Here is a 5,873-nt window from a genome sequence, read left to right on the forward strand (position 1 = left end):
CCAGAAGAGGCCGCTGACCGAGGTTCCGACGAGGGGCAGATCTGTGTTGATCTCCCGACATGACGCCCCTGTTCTAATGCCATATGAAGCTGCTTTTGGTCCCTCCGCCGCTCTACCATCCGGTCGTGAGGCCCTCAGGCTTCAAGCTCCAGACGAAATAGAGGGATTACGCCGCGGTGAACCAGTGAGTGTTCTTATATTGACTTTTTCTTACTTCTACTGCTGCTTCTTGATGCTTCTTCGTTGTGTCATTAGGCCGATGCCTACGGCGAAGAAGAGTAAGGGGGAAGTGACTGCCCTCTTTGGGATCCAGCTGCCCGCTGCGGCCGCTCCTTCCTCCATAGAGAAGGGTAGCAATGGTGCTCACGCTTCTCTTACCAGGTCGTCTTTGCGAGGCCTGGGGGAGCGCCCTCAGGAGGAGGCAGCCCCCGCGGCCCAGCTAGCTCTGGAGGCGCCAGTGTCCAGCTCGATCGTGGAGGTTCCCAAGTCTTAGGAGCTCCAAGCTTCCCAGGGCATAGTGACAATGCTGCCCCCTCCACCTCCCATCATACTGCTGGCTTCAGGTCCTTCCGCCTCGCTCGACGCTCTGGACGAGGCTCTCTTCATGCTGACCCAGCTCTGGAATGACCTGCAAGGTCCCGACCGTTGCCTGGCGTCAGGGCGTCTGTAGTTGATTTCGGGGTGGCTGCATTCCGATGCGTCCGTCAGGGTAGCCTAGAGCCAAGACGTGGCTTCCTCCAAGGAAGGGGAGCGTGTCGCTGGCCTGGCCGCCGCTGCTTGCGACGCGGCAAAGAAGGATACTGAGGCCGCCATGGAACCCTCCCGGGTGATGGAGGCCGAGTTGGAGACCATACGCAAGGAGCGTGTGGCCGAGGGTCGCGAGCGCTAGGCGGAGAAGGAGCAGATGAAGGCCCGGGAAGATGCAGTCGCCAGCCGGGACACCGAACTGGCGCAGCTGGCGGAGGCGCAGGCTACCGAGTGCAGCCGCCTGGAGAAGCTAGAGGCGGATGTCGGTGTTCTGGGAACAGGGGTCCCCAGACTTGCTTGCCTACAGCCTGTGACGTGGCTCAAGTGGTGGCCCAGTACGGCCCATCTTTATCAACCCAAGCTCAAGACCCTCGCGAGGGGCCAAGCCCCACGGGGCGGATGATGCAAGGCTTCCTCAGGAACGGCCTCACCAGGCAGGCTCGCAAGGAGGCGAAGAGATCAAGGCAGGGATCGAGACAAGGCGGGCGCCAGACGGACGCCGGCCTGCGCAGTGTCCTTGTTTCCTCTTTTGTGCAAAGGGGGCAAGTGCATGCGCGGAGTACTGAGACATCAATCAAAGGTTACCATTTCGGTGCAACGAGACCAAGACCAGCAGAGCGGCAGGATGGAGGTCACCGTGGAGCCCAAGACAGCGTCATCGCCAGTGCCTTTGGCAGTCGAAGACCAACTTTAGTCAGGATAACTTGTACTAGATGTTCCCCTTCAAAATGGCCGTTGTTGGCTCCCTTCCCGCTCAATATTTGGGAAGAGGACCAGGGCCTGTATATATAGAGATAGCCACCACAGTAGAGGGCATCTCAGAGGGAGGATAGAGTTCTCATCAGATCCATCGGCGATCGAACTCACCCAAGTATTTCACCGCACCAGCCCAAGAACACCTCTCGCGAGGCTGTTCTTCCTCTGTACTGTTCATCATCAGCCCTTGAGGCAATCCACCACACCACACACTGGAGTAGGGTATTCCACCACAACGGTGGCCCGAACCAGTATAAACCTTGTGTCCCTTGCGTTGTTCATCGTGTAGCTTAGATTCATAGCGAGGCGTTGGCACGCGGAATGGTAGGGGGAAGATCTTCACGCACACCCCAGAGTTTGAACCTTAAGGGTTTTGCCGGAACCCGATATCCGACATTTGGCATGCCAGGTAGGGGTGCGCCAGAATCTTTCTTCCGCAGTTCCGTGTTCGATTGTTCGTCGCATCCATGGCTGACACTCGTCGAGCTCGCGCCGAGCGTCGGGCTGCTCCCGCCGCCCACGTCGCCCAGACGGCTCCCGTCGGTGGGCCTCCCCGTCGTTCCCCGTTGCCTTCCGCTAACGCCGCCACCGGCCCAGCGGGGAATGAGTAGCAAGCGTCATTGTTGAATCCTTCGGTGCGGTGGGAAGGCCGCACCGCCACTCCGTCGCTGACTCCAGCTGGTTCATCGTCGCACGCCCGTCGCGCTCCTACGGATGCGCATGCCGCGTTGCTCCTGGCACGCGAGCTCCTGCACTACCGTCCGTCGACAACCTCTACGAGGAGTGGCACGCTCGCATCACCGAGCTCGTCAGCGCCACAGGGGGCTCCCCTGCACCATCCCTCTCGCTGCCTCGCCCTCTGTCCTGCGTGGGTGATGCAGCTCAGGAGGCTCCTCCGCCACCTCCTCCCCAAGAAGATGCCCTGGCTCTAAGGCGCGTGGCCCCTGGACGAGACCCACCGCGTCCAACGCCCGAGCGACAAGAAAGGAGCTGCCAAGAAATCCCTCGTCCCCAAGAAGGTGCTCGCGTGCTCCCTGATCCAGCACGTCAAGATAGCATCCCGCGTTACCAGGTCAAGACCCCGCGTGGGGGGGGGGGGGAATCCCTAGGAGCAAGCCCCACGTCAACAAAGGGCTCCGGTGGCCTCCGCAGGCTGCCGCGCCTTCACCACCGAGCTACGTAGTGTCGCCTGGCCGGGCAAGTTCAAGCCAGATCTGCCTCCTCGCTATGACGGCACTGCCGACCCCGCGGAGTTCCTGCAGCTCTCCGAGCTGGGCATCGAAGCGGCCAACGGAGATGAGAAGGTCATGGCAAATTGGTTTCCCATGGCGCTGAAAGATGGTGTCCGCACCTGGCTCCTGAACCTGCCTCTTGGCACGATCTCCTCTTGTGACGAGATGCGCACCCGCTTCATCGCCAACTTCCAGGGCACTCGTGACCATCCTCCAGTCGTGGGTGGCCTGCGCCTCATCAAGCAGCAACCTGGACAGACCCTGCAGAAGTAAATCTAGCGCTTCAACAGTGCTCGCCTCAAGATTCCCAAGGTGACCGAGGAGGCCATCATCTCAGCGTTCTCTGATGGCGTCTGCGTCATCAAGATGAAGGAGAAGCTGGCAATCCACATGGATTTGTGCACATCTCTAGAGCTATTCAACCTGACGAATAAGTGCGCAAGAGCTGAGGAGGGGCGCCTCTCCCTTCTCGAGCTCCCAGCCACTGACCCAGAAGAGAAGAAAGCCAAGGCCAAGGATGTGAAGCGCAAAGGAGCAGTCGTGCTCGCAGCAGAGCCAGACACGAAGCACGGTAGGGATGAGCCGGAGTCGTCCAAGGACAGCCGGTACTGCGTGTACCATGACCTCCACACCCACAACACCAGCGAATGCCAAGAGCTCAGGGCCGTGCGAGAAGGACGTATCGGTCGATGCCCCGAGCGCAACGATCGGGGCTACGGCTGAGGAGGAGGAAGAGGTGGAGGACGATGGGACGATCGAGGCCCGCGCCAAGGGTGTCGTGACCGACCTCGCGAGTACCGCTGGCAGGACCAGCCTCGCGAGGGGGCTTGGAGGGATCAGCCTCGCGAGGATCGCCCGCAGGGCAACGTAGGCCTTCCTCCTCTGCCGCCACCGCCAAGAAGGAATGATGACCATCATCAGGACGAGGGGGCTGGGGGCTTCTAGGAGCCGCGTGCTATCGCTTACATCCTGGGTGGTGCCCTGGCCCCAGCCTCTCAGCGCATCTTCAAGCAGTTCGCTCGTAAGGTGAATGCAGTCCTCCCCAAGCTTGAGGCCACGCGCCCTCTCAGGTCGTCCATGTGCGCCATCACGTTCAGCTCAGTGGATCAGCTCAAGTGTGCGGCTACAGCCGGTGTCCTCCCAATACTTTGTTCCCCAGTCATCAACAATGTGCAAGTTACCAGGACCCTCATCGATGGCGGCGCAGGACCCAACGTTCTGTTCGTCGAGACGTTGAACAACCTCCAAGTGCCATAAGATCAGCTTCAGCCAACCAAGCCTTTCTCGGGAGTCACTGACGGCTCCACCACCCCGATAGGGCAGGTCCGCCTCCCTGTCACCCTTGGGCAGCGTCGTCGCTCGTGGCGGAGTCGCGCTTGTCAGCTCCACCTCCCGAGGCCGCGGAACCAGTAGCACTTGCCTTGGGCGTAGTGGCGAAGGCGCAAAAGTTCGCCAGCAAGGCTTCCGCTCAGCCCTTCACGGCCTCAGCAGCAGCGGCGAAGCGCTCAGCATCCACAAGCTCCAGCAGATCGTCAAGGTTGGCGTCGGGGTTGCGAAGGTAGACGTGGTTGAGGATCCATGTCAGCGCTGTGGAGGAAAGGATAAGAGCTTCAACCTCGGGCATGGGGCCGATGCTGGTCACAACCTCCTCAAGCGCTTCGACCAAGAAGGGAAGCAGCTTGGCGGGGCCATCCGTGGCTCCGGTCAGCGGCTTCTCCAGACCATCATCATAAAGTGACTTCAGCGCCTTGCGAGATCTCACCTCGTAGTCTGTGAAGGCTAGGCGATCCTCGGCCAGGACCTTTGCTTTGGCGTCTAGCTCAGTCCTCTCTGCCATCAGCTTCTGCTCCAGTGTCTTCAGCCAGCCGCGATCAGCAGACAACTCGGTGTTGCGGTCCTTGATGGCAGCCTCCCAAGCCTTCATCTCGTCCTCCTTTGCTTGGCGGGGGCGAACCTCCTTGGCGAGCTCATCACACATGCCTCGCAGCTCGTCCTCCAGCGCTTTGCAGCGGCCCTGGACAGTTGAAGCATCCTTCAATGCCGCGTCGCGGGTGGCTATGGCCTGGGAGGTGACTTGCTTCTCCTCCTCGGAAGCTGTCACAGCCTGGCTCAGCACCGCTCGGATGGAGGCGTCAGAGCGAACCCAGCCAGAGACCAGCTACAGGCGCCCGGCCACCAGGCGGGGGTTGGTGCCCTAGAGATCTTCTCGCAGCTGAATCAGCTCATCAGCAGCATGGGCCAAGGCGGAGGAGGAGGCAAAGGAGTTGGAAACCAGTGGAGCAGGAGGAGAAGACGGCAGCGTGATCACGGCTTGGGAGGTCGGGAGCTCCTGAGGCTTGGCAACTTTGGTGACAGCGTCAAGCGTCGGTGCCTCTAGAGTCAGCCGGGCCATGGGGGCTAGCCCCCCACCAAAGCGTCCCTCCTGGCCTCGCGAAGAGGACCAGACAGGGGAGGTGCAAGCTCTGCTGCCTCCCCTTCCTGCAGGTGAAGGCGCGGCCACAACAGACGAGCTTGCCCCGAGTGGGGCCACCGTGTCCCCCTTCAGCCTCTTCACCGCACGCAGCGGCCTACCCAAACAATGGAGGATGTCAAGCCCTGACAGCAAAAACAAGAGCAAAGGAGAGTTCGAGTACTTACTGGTTTGTCGCAGCAAGCTCCAACGGCCTCCTGCCGAGCTTAAAGCCTGAGAGCCTCTTGCGGGAGGTGGGCGCACCAGAAGGGCTGGAGCTGGCTTCGGGCAGCACCGGAGCCGCGGTAGACCCTCGGGAGATCATCCCCGACATGTCCTTCTTCGGGATCACGGGCGGGTCCTCTCCCCCTCACCTGGTGTCAGCCTCGTTGTTGTTCAGCATGGAGCGGAGGACATTGGACCTACGCGAGGTGGAAGTCTCCCCCGTCTCCTCAGTGGTCGCCTCTGAGTCGCGCTCCTCCTCTTCCTCGTCTTCTGTCAGATTTCGGGTTTTGGCAGACCCTTGAGGTTCGAACTCTGGGGTGCGCATGAAGATCTTTCCCCTACCAGCTCACGTCTCGAAGTCTCGCAAAGGATCTAGGCTAGAAAGAAGAACACACAAGGGACACGAGGTTTATACTGGTTCAGGCCACCATTGTGGTGTAATACTCTACTCCAGTGTGTGGTGT

Source organism: Triticum aestivum, chromosome 2A (genome assembly GCF_018294505.1).
Source record: "Triticum aestivum cultivar Chinese Spring chromosome 2A, IWGSC CS RefSeq v2.1, whole genome shotgun sequence".
NCBI classification, from domain to species: Eukaryota; Viridiplantae; Streptophyta; class Magnoliopsida; order Poales; family Poaceae; genus Triticum; species Triticum aestivum.